Below are 19,397 nucleotides of genomic sequence, written 5' to 3'. Positions count from 1 at the left end.
AAAGTTCTAATCACCTTGAAGGTGAAAAATCAGCAAATTGGAAGACAAAAGTAGGAAAATTTGGAATGATATTGTTCGGGAAGCAAGGCTCACGGTGAGCTGAGTTGCAGGGTTGTATAAGTAAGTAATATAACTAAAAATGTGTTTGTTTTTAAACCAAATGTTTTTGCAATGAAGCCATTAAATTGATTTGACTGCACATCAAATAGCATACCTGCCAACTTTTACGCATTTGGCGTAAAATTTTATTTTTATATTTAAAGTGGTAGTAAATATATACTATTTTTTTCTTTTATAAACTTAATTTTTAAATGATTTTGATCTCCACTATTCTTAAAAAAAAATTAAGCATATATATTAATAAGTGTTACTATCATGGTTGTCAGTTTAAGCTTTTTCAAATACAATGTATTTTTCTGCTTAAAAGTGAAATTTTAATTCCATTTTACTACCACTGGGAAAAATCATAATGGAACGTATTGAAAGTTGGCAGGTAGGAAACAGAAACCAAACAAAAAAATGAATAAATAAATATAACTATAACAGTGAGAAGGTAAATAAAAATGTGACTAAATGAATTGTAAAAAAAAAAATTGGTTTAATTTTGGTTTTTCACCAAAAATGGTGACAACTGTTCACCAAATTTTGTTACAATGTAATTGTTAGATGTAATTGCAAAAAAAGTTAAAATCAGAAGGAAAAAAAATCTTAAGCAAACTGCTATCATGCCATATGGCTTATGAATGGGACTTAGTATACCATTCTAGAAGCTTTATATGCTTTATTTTCATTTGTTTACAAATTTTACAATCTAACTTAAAAACAAGATATCTTGCTGGTGTAGAACTCAAAGTTTCGTATCTTTTACCAGCGAATTTCATTGTTTGTGGCACAGAAAAGTACTTTAAGTACCTTTATATACCTACGTAGATTGAATTCATAAAGGGTAAGGATGAAGTTTTTTTTTTTTTTTTTTTTTTTAATAATTACGTATTAATAACCGTGCAGAAATTGGTCCAAAATCGCTAAAAATATGTTTTAAGAGTTAAAAAGAAACTAGTTTAAGAAAAACTTTAACTTTTAACTCTCAAAAAGTTACATAACTATTCAAGTAACAGTATGCGCTAAAACAACTTATTCTATTTATCAGGTACCGAAACGTGTAGCCTAAATTTCGGAATTATATAAAATTTTGTAAAAATATAAAAATAAAGTAAATATTACAACGAAGATCTCCCGCAAACAAATAAGCATTTAAAAAGAAAGAAAAAACTCAATAAAAAACCTATCTTATATTTTTTTAAACAAAAGTAATAAATTTAATGCTATATATATAGAGATAAAAAAATAATTTTAAAAGGGTTTATATAAGTTTCTTTCTGCCCCATTTAACCCAAATGGGTTAAAAACAAATTCTGGACAACAAAATCCTCAAATATTATAAATATCCGTATATTACATGAAAACAATTTTTATTTTCAATACAGGAAATATATTGCCGTTTTATTATATTTTCAAGCACATAATGAAATATGCAAAAAACGCGAGAAATCGGCTATAAGGAAACGAATAAAAAAAATTTATTATAAATTTTAATAGAAGCCCAGAGAAAAATGGGAAATAGATAGCCTGCTCTTTTAAACGGTAAATCATGCGGGAAAAAATGATCGTTATGAAAGTTACGATTATAGGCCATGAAAATACGATTTTAGCGAGTTATCTCTTAAAAATAAGCATTATTTTAAACGGTGATATTATATTACACTCGAATCAGAACGGAAAATAATAAAACAGGGAAGGAAACTAACTCATGATAAATAATGTAACAGATCTTCAAACAAATATCAAACGTTTTCTTTGATTTATTTTACTGCTTTTTGAAATATGACAGACAAACAATTTGTGAATTTTGAACTTGCTTCGTGTCACACAAGTTTTTGAGTGAAGAAAAAAAAAAAAAAATATTAAAGCAGCAAAAATAATACAAGATAGTATTAAAAAAAGTAAGGTGAATATGACAAAAAAGATAAATAATAATTTTGTGTAGTTAGTTTCATTATTATTTTGCATTATTTTTTATTATTAGTAGTATAGTTATTTTATCAAGGTGAGTGTTTTTTTCCAATTCCCTCCTGGGGAATGACCTACGTCATACAGGCATCTGAAAGACAATTGGCTACTTTTCCAGGGTCACCATATTAGGTGGGCCAACGTTGCTCCCACAGTAAGGACAGATAGTACAGAGAATGAAAAAACATCCATGCCTTGCCCGGGATTCTAACTCAGAACCTTTCTGATGCAAGGGCAGTTCCCTGACCCCCACACAGGCCGGTCGGCATCAAGGTGAGTATAATCTACGGAATATGGTACACAAGGGATTAATCGAAATAAATCAGCATGTTCCAAAATTGTGTTAATTAATCTAAATTTCTTAATAAAACATCCCTTTATTTCAGAGTTGGCTTTTTGCCGGCAGAAACTGGTTTTTGCCATGCCAGTGGCAGAAACTGGTTGTAACCGGTAAAAACCAGCAAAAACTGGCAGGAACTAAAAAAACTTCTATATTAGTTCTGCTAATTGCTTAATGACATTTTGTTTAAGAAAACTGAAAAATGTAACTGTAGCAAACTTTTTAATTCATTGTTTGTAAATATATATTATTTTGTTTACATTAAATATAAAGAGTGCAGTGCAGTACATCAAATATTTATATTAAATAAAGAATAAAGTAATGTAATAATAAATATAAATACCAAATTTTAGTTTATTATATTAAACTCTGAAATTCAGTAATTATTATCATTTAACTCTTAATGTGACTGAATAAAGCTACTTTCAAATAGTTTTTTTTTTCTTTTCAAGACATAATTTGCATGGCAACAATCCAATTATTATAACAGTAACAGTTTTAGTCTTTGCTGAATGTAAGAGGTAATATAATTGGTTAGATTCACTGATTCATAAATGTAAACAGCAATTTCACTGATCACTTTGTTTAACATTAAAATGTTTTTTTTTCTATGAATTATCCATTGTATGTCAATCTCAGTACTTAACATTTATGTCATTTTCTAAATTTCTGCCAGTTTCTGCCACAAATGTGGCAGAAAAGGGTTTCTGCCATGCCAGTTTTAACCGGTTTCTACCACAGGGATGAGAGTAGTCAGAAAGTAAAAAAGAGGAAATCCAAGAAAAAAAAAAATTAAAAAATATATATATATATATATATATATATATATATATATATATAGGGGAAAGTTGGATAAAACGGGATAGTCGGACAAAACGGGATACGTCGCCTAGGGACCAGACTATTACAACTATCTAGTGGACAACGACAGAAACGCGTTATTCGACCGTGATTATCTTATTCTCGGTGCGTCCCGTCTCGAGATCACTATTCGATAGAAAGTTGTAGGTCTCAGAACTTTTTTATTCTATTTTCTTGCCATTTTCTACATTTACGTACGTTGTTTTTTACATTGTACTGCCTCTATATATGGGAATAAAATTCCGGTGAATATTAAATTTGATTAACCATTTATTTACCAATACTTTTATGTGCAGTCTATCTAATTTTCTTTGCACATTTAGGCAGCAGCTATATTTGTTTCAAAAAGGGTCGGAGTCGGACAAAACGGGACACTTATGAGTTGGACAAAACGGGATAGAGTTTTTTATGTCCCGTTTTATCCACCTATTTATTTGTTGGATTATTACATTTTAAAATAGTCATATATTAATGTAGGCCTAGGCTTTTTGAACAGCTTATTTATATTAGCTATATATATTTTTGAAAAATTTAGTCTCTTTATACAGTAATGCAAAATTTGTTTATTAACGTTCATTATTAAGCATTTTATTTTTGACTCTAGAATTTCACATCTTTCTTTAGAACTAATTGTAATGTATTTCTCTGATGAAGACTTGAGCTTTTTTATATATAAACTTCTTAATTTTCTGGATTGCTCAATTCAATCTGCATTCAATTCTAAAATGAATTCTTCTCTTTGTAACTGAAGAATTTAAATGCTTGATTACTAAAGAGTCTTTCAAGGATATTACGACATCAATGGAGTGAATTAGAAATAAAAGTGAATTAGAAATGGAAGAAAAGGAAAGGATTATTAAACTACAAAAAAAAGAACCAAGAGAATTGAAGAAAAGGCTGCTAAGAAATGTCTATAAAGAGCACAAGGCACATCTCGACAACGAAAAATGTGAAAATAAGCCTTTATGTTTGAAAACTCATAGTCTTTAAAAACAAATGTAGCATCATATTTTTTTGTTTACTTACTTATAAAACAACAATCTATATAAAAGTGTTAGAACAGTAAAATACCATGAATATAATTTATAGAAATTTTGCTTTGCAGTTCTCTGTCAGTTAATTATGCTTTTCACTTAGTTTTATGCAAAAATTAAACATTGTAAACCCTATCCCGTTTTATCCAACCCAGGTATGCTAAAACGGGATATGTAAGAGTTTGGAAATTAATTTTTTTTTCTATTTCACAGTCATTAAAATTAGTTTAAAATATGTTTTTTGTGTACTTCAATAAATGCTGTAGCTACAAAAAAAATAATGTATGGTTTTCCTTAACAGATATTCCGTACTAAATAAAAACAATAATGGTATCCCGTTTTGTCCAACTCTCCCCTATATATATATATATATATATATATATATATATATATATATATATATATATATATATATATATATATATATATATATATATATATATATATAAATAAACAAAAAATTTGACAAAAAAAGTGCGATTTTTAAACTTGTAAACCATGTGACAATAAATCCCGATATGAGGCTTTTAAATCACGTGAATTTGAAACTCTACATCGAATTTAAAAAATGAGCAAAATACAAATCATGATGCATATTTTTTAGATCACGATGCATAATTTTTAAATCGCGCGATATTACAACCGCAAAAACGAATCACGACATTGGATTTTAATTTCGCGTAGCTACATAGGGTTTTAAAAGCTCGTAAATACAAATCGCGATATTGGTTTTTTTAATCTCGTAAATAAGAATCGCAATGTACAATATTTAAATCGCCTGAATAAGAATCGCAACGTTAATCGCAACTTTTAAATCAGGTAAATACGAAAATCGATGTTTGATAATAAAATCGCAATTTTAAAAATACATAAATACAAAACACGATATTGGATTTTTAAATCTCGTAAATAAGAATCATAATGTACGATATTTAAATAGCGCAAATAAGAATCGCAATGCGCAACTTTTAAATCAGGTAAATACGAAAATCGATGATTGATATTAAAATCGCGTGAATAAAAATCGAGTTATTTGCAGAGTCTGGACTTGAAATTTCTAAAAGGCTTGTTTGTATTGCTTTTGTTTAGACATAATAAATAAAAATTTGCAAGATTAATTGAATGAGCAAATAAATATTTTCACCGCAAATCCACCTATATATTTTTTTCTATTTTTTTGTTTGTTTTCACACCAGAATACAAGAAGCAGCGACGTCTGAATTACGAAAATACGAGCTATCCCGCCGACGGATAAAAAATACGGAAAATCTTATTTTCTGTGCGTGAAATCGGAGAAAACAGCAAATGTAAGTAAAAATGCGGAAGGGTTAGCAGCTAGGACGTAGTTTGAATTTTCAGTTTATCTTTGAAAATCGTAAATAAATATAATTATTTTACTTCAATGACTGAATTTAAAAAAAAAAGCGAGATATTTATTAAAAAAACGAAACTTTTAGAGAATCGGAGTTTTTGATAAAAAGGTTGAAATTCGAGAGACAAAAAGAATCTCATCCCTGTATAAAGATCAACCAGTTTTATCCCAAGGAAATTATTTTTAGAGAAACTTCAGAGGGTGGAATAAAGACTTCAGTAATTTCGCTCCGTGGAAAATTAAATTCCTCATAAAATATTTTAACTTGTGCAAAAAAAAAATTTCCGCGGAAATCAGCGGGAAAAATGGAAAAATCTGAAAAAAAGCGGAAATCCGCGAATCCGCGGAAGAATCTCATCCCTGCTACCAGTGGTTTTAACCATCTCGGCAGAAACTTGCCAACCTTGCCTTCTTTATAAAGTAAGTTAATAAAAAAGTTTAAGGGTGTTTTTAGAAGGCTCTGTCGCCACTTAAAAAAAGGCCTCTTCTGTCCAATATGCTATTTTCATAACAGCTGTAATTTTGCAACTGTTATTTGTGACTATTAGATGAAGTTCAATCTATCTTCAGCCAAAGCCCCTCTATGCTAATTCTGCAATTTGCGACCAAATTTTTACAAAATTAAAGTTACCTCAACACTCCATTATTTAGGCATAAAAATTTTCGCAAAAATTTAAAATTATTAACTGATTTTGTACAATATTTAAATTATTTCTCCATTCTAAAGACCAAATAATTCGTTTCGGCAAGGTGGTATATACAGTTCTTTCCCTCAAGTTTAAGGCGCTTAAAACAGCAGAATTTTTATTTTCATTTTTTTGAGAAAGAGCTTCGTAGGACATGGTTGGTTTCGTACAATGTTTTTTCTTTTTACTTTATTTTATAACCTTGAACAGTCAACCCGATTCTGAGTTTACCTTCCATAGCCTTGCAATTTTGAACCCAATCTAGAAGACAAGGAAACTCCTGGATCAAGTATTGGGACAAGCTAGCCTTCATGGAGCATTTTTAGACGGAACTAAACCGTGCCTTTTTGAATCAAAATTTGTGTTGCACAGTAACAGAAAAAAAATTCTACATTATAGACTCATTACAATCAATATACTTCTTAACTATATTTAAGTTTCCACGTAAATAATATATTCAACAACTAAGTAACATTATCAAATGCAACCAATTTAATGTTTAATAATCAGCAATAAAAATAACAATGGCAGTTTGCTCTTGGTGTAGGGAAAACGCCGTCGAACATATAAGTAAGGGACTACCTTAAACAGCTTAGGACCAAACTTAAGCCCAGTCCTGTTTTCATTAATTTTGATTAGCGCCTCTCCTTGTTACTTAATAATTCGCCTTCTAAAAGAAAAAAAAAAAAATTCCGGAGAAATTATATTTTGATTGTAATAAATAAAGTAAATTAGGCCCAAAAGCTCCATGTGTTTTATTTCTTTCATTTATCTTAAAAAGAAAAAAAAAATACTTGAAGCTCAAAGGAAAATTGCTCTTATTACCATTTCATTCAAACAAAAGAAAGAATAAAATCATAGAATAAAAAATAAGTCGAAAACTTTCTATTATAATGGTGTAAGGTACCACAAATTACCCTTATATACACACACCTTGCTGAACAACAAACCAGAAGTCGAAGTTGAAAGATGATGGATATGAAAAGCTCACCATGGGCCGGCATGTCAAAACTTCCTCTTCGAACACCCCCGCTGGGATGTACTCCCCCGCTTCATGCCTCTTTCTAAGTCCCTTTTTTTCATCGCAATTTTACGCCTTCAACCTCATAAGACCACCAATTTATTCTTTATTACTTTTTTTTTCTCAGTTTCTTTGACAGCTAAGTGCCACGCGATAGTCTGTCTTTCCTCATTGCGTGTTTGAAAGACATTTATTTAGGCTTTCATATTATATTTTGTGGCCGAATTTTTGTCTAGAAAATGTCCGATGTGGAAATAAAAACAAAAAAGAAGAAGCGCTAAATTTGAATGTTCTGTGAAATATAGCTGGGGAAAAGCGTAAATTAAAATTTTGAATCAGAATTTGAAATGAAAATAATTCAAACAAACCAAGGCAGCGAGTGTGACACGCCAATATTTTCTACCCCACCCCCTCTTTTTTTAAAAGTAGAACTTTTTAAACTTTTTGCAGTATAAATTTAGTAGGCAAAAATTTAGTGAAACAAAAAATCCAAACGAGTGGTCAGAATATATTTTGTAGAATCGTTCTTCTGAATTTAAAAACACATAATCAACTAAGAAAAATAATACAATATTACAAAGCGAACGGTGAGTTATTAATATAAATTTTTTTAAAACTAAATTAAAATTGCAGTTTGTTAAGTAAAAAACTCACGAAATATAATATTTCACAAGTTATTGCCAAACAAGTGATAAAAATACAGTTAGTAGAATCGTTTATAAGAATTTAAAAATGCATAATGAACTTACAAAAAAAAAATTCATCTGTTTTCATAAAGCAAACAGCATTCTACTTTTTTATAACTTAAAATGGTAGTTTTATTTAAGCAAATAGCCACCAGACTGAAATATTTGAAAGCCAAAGTTTCTAGACATTTTATTTAAAACAAAAATTTACCCTTAAATAAATAAAAAAAAAAAAAGATATTAGAAAATGATTGTAAAAATGCGAGTGTGGAAAAATTTTATTTTTCTCCTTTTGAATATTTTAAAATATTTTTTTTTTAAAAATAAATATAAATAAAATAAATAAGTAGGTCACACAGAGACATATTTTTAAGTGAGAAAAAAAATATTTCATTCCCTACATCGTCTTTAGTCAATTCAAGTTAAACTTTTATCATTTGGCGAATTTGTACAGCCTATAAACTTTAATGGTAACTAAGCTGAATGAATGCATCATACAACTGTAATTCAATATTCTAATTCTACAATCGTGAACCACGGTGGCTCAGGGGATGGCGTTCGCAATGAGGTGGGCCAGGTTCGAATCCCAGCGGTGGCTGGTTGGTACAAATTCTGCTTCCGGTCCACACAAACCACAGTGCTGACGTAAAATATCCTCAGTGGAAGACGGATCATGTGTTAGAATCCCTTTACCGTCGGGATAACTGTGAGAGGTTTTCGTGATTTTCCTTTCCACGCAACGCAAATGTGGGTTAGTACTATCAAAACGTCCTCCACGAAGGGTTGTTTGTCCTAATGCTTGATCTAGGAGCTTCCTTGTTTTTTAGGTTGGGTTTAAATTTACAAGCTGAGGAGTTGAACATTGATAGTCGGAAACTTAGAATGGGGTCGGATGTTCAACGTCGGTTATAAAATAAAATAAAATTCTTCAATCTTTCCTCCAATACTAACAACTTAATTAGTTTCTAAACAAAATGTAAACATGTCTTATATAATTTTAACGACTGTCTGCTTCAAATTGCGCTCTCATTTTGTCGTTCATATTGGATATATAATTTTTTTTTTTTAATTTTATAAAACTTTTACTCTTTCTTAAAAAAAAAAAAAAAAAATACGAAAAATAGTTAGATCAATTCCATAATACATGAAAAATTTTAGCTCGCCGATTATACTAGAGTGTGCATACTAGATTAGAAACTAAAAAGTTTTTATTAAATCGAATTTCTCTTCTGAGAGCATTAAATTCAAAGCTTAAAAACACAAACAGATAAGCAATTTAAAAAAAAAAAAAAAAAAAAAAAACTTTTTTTGTTAATCTTACTTTTTAATTCAAAGGCATAAAGGGAATTTTACATCAGGTCTTGTTACGTAATGCGCAACTAAAAGCAAAAAACTACATCGTAACGCACAGATTCTAAGTACCTAGCGCACATTTGTTAAGCTAATAAAAATCGCCTTTAAATAATCGTTTTGGATATTCTACAGTGAAATAAGATTTTCCCCCCCCTCTTAACATTAAATATAAATAATATATTTTTTAAAAAAAAAGTTAGCACTAGGCTTTTTTTTATTGCTTAACTTGAGCTTTAATTATAAGTTTCATTAGCATATAAAGTGTTTTCGCTCAAGTACAGCAAATGGAAACAGGTGGTTAGGACATATCAGGAAAGATCGATACTAAAATGGATCTAGGGGGGGGGGGTCTAACTAGACTAAATGCGTTGGGGAGGGGGCAGATAATAAAAAAACGGCCTAATATGATATCCGTAAAAAAAAATTTGACGCGGAGACATTAATGGGATGACTACTTCGTTATAATGTTGAAAAACGACTGGTTTGTAATTGCCATCCATTGCTGATCGATTTTAATTAATCAAATCAGTTTTAAATAGAGCGTATAAAAAATCTCTCAGTTTTTTTTCCCCCTTTCTTTCTGTTATCCTGTTAAATTGATTGAATTTTATAAGATTCGTTTTTAAACTTCAGATCTATCTCGTTGCTGGTAAAAAAATCCCCCCCCCCCAGAAAAGTTGGCGCAAAATCCGCCAAATCGTTTCATACTGTAGTCAGTGCATATTTAATGGGAATTACTATATTAAGAAGTTAAAATTCCTTTTAAAAGAATGAAATTAATGCTTTAAGATATAGTAGTACCATGGTTTGTTGTTAGATCGGTTGTACACTTTTGTTACTTTAATGGTTTATCAAACATGTAAGTGCAATAATCATATTTAGTTGTACGTTGTTGGCGAAAATTCGTGTTCTTCGGCACCACTTTTTTATGTAGATGAAAATGATCTAATAGTACACAAACACTTAAACCACTTATCGTTCGAGTTAATTCCGAAGAAAAGAAGACAAATTTTAATTTTATTTTAACTCACATTAAATACGTAGAAAAAAAATCAATAACTAAAGACTCCTATAAAAGTTTTTTAAAATTGTAGTTTTTTTTTTCCAGGACTAAAAGTTTCTTATATGTTTCACATGCTACAGTTTTTAACAGTTTTAACCCAAAATAAAACCGCCGCGTTAAAAACCGTGTGTCGCAAAAACTTGATTCTTCTAAGTCCCTTCCTATTTTAATTAAATTTTTTTTCATCCATTTTTTATAGATAATTCTGTTAATAAATTAATCCAATGTTATTATGCTTTATATGGGATTTAATTCAATTGTAAACTGACAAATGAAATAGAACAACAATTAAACATTTCGTCATGAAAACTAAAAGAATTGCACTAGGAAGAGATTTCAACGAGTCGGTTTCAAAATTCCTTGGGAAGACACGAGCTCTCAAAAATAAAAAAACAAAAATAAATAATTAAAACAATGAAAGAAAATAAGAAGATATTTTTTCGATTCTAAACTATAATTTTTTACCATTATAGTTAACTAAATGTTTACACAGTATTTATAGGTTAGCATTGATTCACATACATTAATTTCATGTTTAAAATATACTAAAAATACATTACGAGCATTATTCTTTTGAGACAACGTATCTGAATTCCTGACAGTTTTAATCAGTTATTGTCAGTTAAACCAGTTTTTGACATCAAAAACCCAACCCTGTTATTAATCCTACTCCTTTTCATCGTCTTGATCAAATGACTTCTTCTTTAAAAAGAAACATCACGGGCATAATTATTTTTTAAACTATAATGATGGTTTTAACAAGTTTTTAACGTTAAAACCCATCCTGTTAATTATTATTATTATTATTGCCAGTTACATTACCCCAGCGACTTATTATCGACGGCGATTGTACGAATATTAAACAAGACAACTCAACATTCTTGTGAGATGACAAATCAAATAGCCTCTTTCTTAAAAAAGAATAGTCTGCGCCATTTTGCATCAAGCACATATATCAACTGTGTTTCAGTTATAGGATTATAATGGCTTGTTAAAAGTTATTATTTGATTCATTCTAAATAAACTACTGGCATATAAAAGCAACTACAACACAAGACAGTTATTCTTTTTTTACTTACTACAATGACATATTTTTCGAAAAGAAGCAATGTTTATTCAATAAAAACTCTTGAAATGTTGTCTGGAAGATAGTTCTAGCCAATATATTTTGTATCGACAGAACAGAATAGAATACAAGAACAATCGATTCTTTTTTACTCCTTTTTTCTTCCGACATAAATATACAGAAAATAAAGCAACAAAACAACACGAATATTTACGACACGCACTATTTTCATTCCCCTTTCGGGGATACGGGTGCCATAAAAACAGAATAAATCAGAAAATAAAAAAGCAGAGCCGTCAAAATTGTTTGGAAGATAAAATAAGAACAAAAAAAATCAAGCGATAAAAAAAAATCAAACGATAAACAAAAAAACTTCCAATGAATCTCAGCAGAAAAAGTCGATTGGGCGGTATAGAAGATCCTTGGCCATACGTCATGAATTTCGAACTTTATTATAGAGCAGACGATATACTACGCTTATTTTCCCTTGCAAATGTGATGAGCTACTCGTGCCTCGCCAAATAAAGAAGCAAAAGCAGCCACAAGTCAGTCAGAAAATATAAGCGGACTATGCAAATTTTACGCGGTCGGCCTGGCGTGATGTATTGGCGACGGTCAAGTTAAGAGAAAGGACAAAAAGTGGATAAATAAACTCCCTCCCTCCCTAAAATAGAGAATTAAATGTCAAGGTTCGATGAACTATAATGTAAAAAAAAAGTCAAGCATTTTATTTGCTTACGCACTATAATGTAAAACCAAGTATTTTCTAACTACTACGAAAAAAAAAAATGAAAGACAGGTTTTTTCTCAAGCCATTATGTAGGTAAATCATTTTAAGTAAAAGTTTAAAGCAGTTAAGTACAGTATTTTCGAAATAGATTTGAGTCCTTTATTCTAACATTCACTCGTAATATATGTATAAAAACCAAAGAAAAGGGTTAGAAAATAAATATATAAAATCATAGCCGGTCGCTCTTCGTTGATAGGAAACTAAATTTTTATTAACCAGTGTAAATTAACAAGCATAAGTGAAACAAAAATATTGCTCCAGTCTGTAAATTTAAATGATTTGTTCGCTTTTAACGTTTCATTTCTGCCCCACTTAAACTCCGTTTCAGCTCTTTGTTGGCCACCCGAGAAAAAAGAATATTCTTTCAGAAATTTGCAAACATGTTTATAAAATCTTATTTAGATTCTTTCAGTTTGGAGTCCTTGGTAGCCAACGTAACGTTAATCCGTTTGGTGATAATATATGCTTAAGATTTCGTTTGTTGTTTCGAATACGAAACAAAACTAGGCACGTTGCACTTTCTTTACGGAACGGTTAAACTAAACAATATTACTACATGCCGTGCCATACAATCATCACGATCAAAATACGAAGACTTCACAATATAAATGGTGACATAGCTTTTCTCCCCATAAAAAAAAATATAAAGATATCAAGGTACAGATCGGATTCCTAATCTAATGATCAACCACGGGGTCACGCGATCAGCTAACTTTATTAAACCCCATCAGAGTTTCAGCAGACCCGGAGATGATTGGGTTGACCACTACGTGATAGGAGGACATAAATAAGGCGGAAGAACAAAAAGGAGGGTCGACGACAAACATTCGACAGCGTTTGACTAATCGCAGTACCGTTTCGAACATCCACATTCTATTCGAATGTCTCCTACTTTACCATGAAGTGTTAAAGAATAGAAAGAAGAAAAAAAAAGCCGTAAGGGCGGAGAAGATCGAATCGATGGTTACAATACAGACCATTGAATACGACGACGGGTACCAATTACTTTCGTGTCCATTAAAAGAGGCGGAGCTAATGGATTCCATTATTTTGCTTTATTTCGATGATTGTTAGACTCAGACTCAATACTAAATCATTATTTAAATAATTAAAAGAAAAACGGAATAAAATTTAGCTTACGCTAAAAGTTGAATTGGAAAAGTTTTGTTGAAAGTTTATAGGTTAAATTTATGGTTGTTCTTCGAAGGAATAACGAAGGCTGAGAACTGTAGTGAGTTGGTAATAGTCACTGTTTAAGTCCTTTAGAGAGTGGCCTCTTTGCCGATAATGAAAATGGCGCAAAAGTCCATACGGGTTAAAAGCCACAGTTTTTAGAAAAAGTTCTGTGATTCAATTTTAATAATTTAGTCGAGCCTCGCTACTACAAACTTGAAAGTAGACTCAAACAATTTCGTGATATCGAAATTTCTAGACATCAAAAATCGAATATTTTTTAACAATTTCAAATTTTTTTTAACTTCATTTCCATGACAGTTAGAATCGCATATAATATTTGAAAAAAAATTATTCAGATAATTAAATAACAGAATTAAGTTCAGTTTAAAGCTGTTCTTTGTGGGCCTGTTAACGAATTAAACGCTATTTGTATGACTGTTGCGAGTATGTAACTATTAACTGTTATCTAAAGAGCAAAATGGCATACTGCTAATTGAGTTTGAAAAGTAATATGGCGTAAAATGACGATATGAGTAAAACCCAGTTTTGAAAAGAACATCTGATTTAACATTTTTTTAATACAGTCAAACTTCGATATTGCGAGCTAGAAGAAAGGAACTAAAAATTGTGTGATATCGAAAATTCGATCAAAAGAAAATCAAATATTTTTATTAATTCGTTTTATTTTGATGATTGCTAGACTCGAACTTACTACTAAATCATTAATTAAATGATTAAAAAAAACAGAATATACGTAATTTAGTTTAAGGCTAAATGTTGAGCCGGAAAAGTTTAGAAAGAACATTTTAAATTGAAGGCTTCGTAGACTTATTAGGGAATAATATATGCTGTTTTTACAAATGTGGTAAGTGTGTAATAGTTAACTGTTGGAGGTTATGTTTACTCTATTTCTAGAAAATGCCCTCTTTGAATTAGAAATTCAAATTAAGAAAATTTAGAAAGAGCATTTAATTTAAATTTAACGTTGTTTATTGTAAAATTACTGGGCGTCCAGAATGCTATTGTTGTAACTGTTATGTGTTTGTAATAGTAAATCGTTAATCAAAATTTATTGCAAAAAGTGTTTTCCTTAAATTATAAATTTAAAAGAATAAAAAATAAAAAGTCCTAGATAGGTAAATTAAAATTAAATCAGAAATAAGAAAGCAGAATTATATTTAAAAACAATTAATAAATTTATACATTATGAAAACTGCAAAGAGTTATTCTTAAAATGTGATAAATTGAACAAAAGTATTTAAACAAGTTTTCGCAACATTTAATTTGTATAATGCTCAAGTTTTTTTATTTATCTATCCTTGTAGCTCGTAACTGTGTTTGTTCAATTAAAATTCAAATAAAACAAGAAAGAAAAAAAGAAAATAGCGACAAGGTTAACAGAAATTTGACTGTTAGAGAACTAAACTAAAAACTGCTGAAAAAAAGGGGAGAGGGGAAAAGATACCCTTTTTTTTTCATTTTTTGGTAAAAAAATTGAAAAAACTAACTTGTAATGTCCATTTAAAGAAGAGGCTAAAAACCACGAACACAGACAATGAAACTGAATATCGACAATGAGAAGACAAACATAAGTCTTACTCGGAAAACTAATAGGAAAATATATTGCATACACAAATCTACATACATAATACATCTAAAGTAGTATTTATAAGGTTTTTGCAAAGCTTTATTTGAAAATGCATAAATTTTCATTTATCTACCCTTTACAAAACAAGAAAATCAAATTAAGAGTAGAAAGAAAAAAAACTTAACTATATAAATAACGAGTAGAAAGGAAAAAAAACGAACTAATAGCCTAGAAAATTAAATGTTAGAAAAACTCAACTACAAACTACTTTGAAATGGCTATTTTTTCAGCTTTGAAAAATTTAAAGAACATTACTGAAATGCAAACAAGGGGAATTTATTATGTGCTAACTTTATTTATTTTAACTTAAATATCTTGTAATGTCCTTTTAAACAAGAAGCTAGATATCCAATGCATAGACAACGAAACTGGATATTCAAAATGAGAAGTCGAACTTTTATCAAGAAACTAATTCGAAAAATAAATACCGCATACGCAAACCGAAACTTCCCCTAACACTAAAGCTGAAAAGCTCCTTTAAAACTGTTATTTATCCTTACTTTAGGCGCTAGAACCAGATATTCTATCATAAAACTAAAAAATCCATTGCATGGAAGGTGTTATTATGCGACAATCAAAGAAACCACAGACGAGAACAAGCTTGGCGACGATTTTATCGAAATTGCTTTAAAAATAAAAAAGTTAAAAACTGAGTATCCGATAACACTTTCCATAGAAAATTCGAATTTCCTTTCCGGAGAAAAGAATATCCCTTTTTTTTTTCACTGTTTTGTTTCCAAAAATTACCGCCAAAGTGCATTAAGGTACACTTCTCGAGTTTCAAAGCAAGTGGAGAGGCAATTCCACCGCCAAACAATGTCAGGCTTGGCACAATTTTTCCTTCTTTTTTTTCTTCTCAGCATTTTAAAAGCTTGAAAGAGAGATTGCCCCATTTTTAGTTAAATTACGCTTTGGGGTATAAAATGCAGCCCCTTTATCGCTTAAAAGCACCAATGCCGTTACTTCCCTTTAATTCCACTCTCAAGAAATTTATTAAATCAGTAAAGCGAAGGGAGTTATAATTATTATAGACTCTTTTCATCCGGGTACTTCATTATGAAAATATTTGAAGTTAAAAAAAGAAAATTATGTAAACACTTCACAAAGAAGCTTCACCATAATGCAACATTGAAGGATAAAAATGAAAAAAAAAATTTTTCATAGTATCAACAGGGAAAAAAATTATGTAAGTATTCTAAATAGTGAAGAAATTAATAACTTGGTTTCTTAATAAAAAAGTATTAATTTTAGCTTTTAGTGCTTTATTTAATTTAGTTGTAGGTAAACTGCGAAGAACTTATTTTTGAGTCTTTCGATTTAGCAGGGAGAGTAGTTTCTTAATATTATTACATAAATGTGGTTAATACGGGAGAAAAAAAAAAATTCTTGCTGAGCAGAATAGGAAGGGAAAGAAAAAAGCTTTTTCTAATAAGATTCTGCTAATGATGCAATTTAACAAAAAAATATTTTACTTTAACTTTATATATTTAACTTAATATTATAAAAAATGGTGCAAATGAAAAATATAGTAAATGATAATTGTGCATTAATGTAGAGAATAGAGAAAATTTCATTCGATATTAAATAATGAAGTCATAAAAGATACTTTTTAAGATAAAATCTTTATTCTCATTCAGATTTTAACGTCTTTTTTTATAACCACTAACGAACTTTTTAATAATTTTCAACTTCATTTTATTTTATTTTTTCGTTTCAGATCCATGTATTCATATTATAAGTTAAAAGTATGTAATAAGTTAATCATTGCCATTTATTCTGTTATGTCATTTATTTTATATTTGTACTTCGTAATGAGGTTGATGGTTTTTAAAATTAATTTGTCATAAATGTGCTTATCATAAACTTAACTTTCACCTCCGAATAACTGGAGAGATTTTGCAGTTCGTCAAAAACCAATAAAAGCCTTAAAAATATGGTGCATGATAGGTTCACTTCTTTTGCAAATTAATCCATTTTCATATATCAAAACTTTACTTTCAATTATTAAAATATCAACCTAATATATACGTTTAGCAATTATATATTGCTTCTACTCAACCATTTTTTACACCAATAAATTTTTTTTTGGCCCATTGGGGAAATAGGTATAGTTCATGCTTATGCTTGCCTGCACGCCTTTCGAATAGATCAATTTTATTGGTTAAACCAACTTCAACACCATAATCACAAATAAAGAGTTGTAAGAGTCTTAGGCTTACATAAGCAGTAATATAAAAACAGAACAACAAGACCAAAGTTTAAAGAGAAAAAAAAGCAGACGATAATTTTGGAACTTTTAGGTGTTAATTGTTTTCCTGAGACTGGGTATTTTATTTCTTCCAGCCTGCATTTTTAATGTTTTTACATGCATTTAAAGTATTTTAGTGTTCTTTTTAATTATTAACTTATTCCTAACTACCGTCTTCGTCTGAAGAAGCGTATATTATCTGGAACTGAAAACTAATGCAGCCCATTGGACGACAAGGACATACATCAATAGATGCAGTTTTTGTAACCCTTTACTTGATATGTTGTGACGTTTCAATTTTTTTTTTTTTTGAAATATATATTAAATAACTGATAATAGCTAGACCGAATAGCAGCTCTCTGCGCGTCTGTCAACATTCAGTGAGCATAGATCACAAAGGTACGTAATCATAGTTCGATTTAATAACTAAAAGTCATAATTAAAATGTTGGCTATGTCAGATAAAATTTGTACAAGCACAAATTTGTATTTTTTGCACTTATAATTTCTAAATTAACTGTCCAATCATTTTGAGATCGTTATCATTCAAGCATGAAAAAATGCCTGATAAACAGTGTTTGTAGAATCAAGAGCAACCATTTCTCTTCTATTCATTTGAAGAGATACCAGTTAAGCTCGAATTGGAAGGATTCATTGTGAACAATTAAAAGCAAGTAGCCATTTTCAGTGATTTTAGAACGGCTAATTGCAACTGTTACATTTTTTTAGAACTGCATTGCGATAAACATGTTTCTTTAAAATAACTGTTATAAATCCATGTCTATTAAATTTTTGTTGGAAAGAAAGACTCAGGAAATGGACAAACGTTTAGAATTTTACGCTGCCCATTAAGTGACACTAAAAAAAAGAATAAAAAAATTTCAAATGGAATCACGGTTAAGCGATAAAGTATTTTATAGCGATTCTTCACCTTTTATAGCATACCGGAAGGACCATTATAGTCTACAAGCCGTATAACTTTCATGGCAGTTTGAACTCTATACCTATTTTAGTTCATTAGACCGATGGCCACGAGGTTATAAAGTAGAATTTTAAAATCCATCTATACCAACGGCCCATGATGCTTGTTTGGAATAGTTTGTTTGGTGTTCACTTTTTACATAATAAATTAATTTGAATTGTATTTTAAAGCAACAATTTATTTCATTTAGATCTAAAATCGGAATTCCTGATAATACGAATTATCAATTCCGTCATTTACTTCCGATTAGGAGGGTTGCATTAGAATTTCTAATTTTACCTTCTTATTTCCGTCACAATTACTTCGGATTAGCGAGGTTTAAAGCAGCAATTTCAAAACACTGAAGAGCAATGAATACGGACAAACCACAGAGATTTCCATGGTGTTAAGTGCCCTGTCACAAACTGTAATTCAAACAGAAATTTGTTTTACAGTAATTCGAATCAGCAGTTTAATCCAAATGTTCTAATGAAACTGAACTTCGGATGATTCGAATTCAATTCTGTCTCAATTACATCGAATGAATGGAGTTCTACACTAGATTATAAAGTAGCAGTCTATTTCAACAGATCTCGGAATTCTAAATTTTTAGAATATCAGAATTATTGATTTCGTAATAATTCAAATTAGCGCAGGGTTTTATTGTAGTTTAAAGCAGCAGTTTATTGCAACATGATCTAAAAATTTGATTTCCCGATACTTTGAATTATCTATATCGTCTCTCACAAGGCTTGATGTAGAAGAGTTTGGGCCCTAGGCACAGAACTGTCAGGAGCCCCCTGGTTGTCACTTTAAACCAAATTTGTATGTCGTTTATGAAGAGTTTATAAGTTTTTCATAATATAAGTATCTGAGATAATTGTGCTCCGGAAAAAATCCGGATTTCCAGATTTTTCGGTAACCTCGATCCGGAAATCCAAGGTCTAGAAGTTTCAAGAAATCATCGATCACATTTATGCATTAAAATTCTTGTATATTTTATTTAAAAATATTAGAACTAGA

The 19,397-nt window shown here is 29.9% G+C and overlaps 1 protein-coding gene across 1 annotated transcript in view; it reads right to left on the bottom strand.

Annotated features, from left to right (window-relative positions):
- Cals (calsyntenin 1) overlaps positions 1-19,397 on the bottom strand; it is a 248,623-nt gene that overhangs the window by 38,385 nt on the left and 190,841 nt on the right. The window lies entirely within an intron of this gene.

Source organism: Parasteatoda tepidariorum, chromosome 9 (genome assembly GCF_982258835.1).
Source record: "Parasteatoda tepidariorum strain Cologne lab strain chromosome 9, Ptep-v5.0, whole genome shotgun sequence".
In the NCBI taxonomy this organism is placed as follows: Eukaryota; Metazoa; Arthropoda; class Arachnida; order Araneae; family Theridiidae; genus Parasteatoda; species Parasteatoda tepidariorum.
Note: the sequence above shows the minus strand (reverse complement) of the source record. Positions and strands in the feature narration are given on the sequence as shown.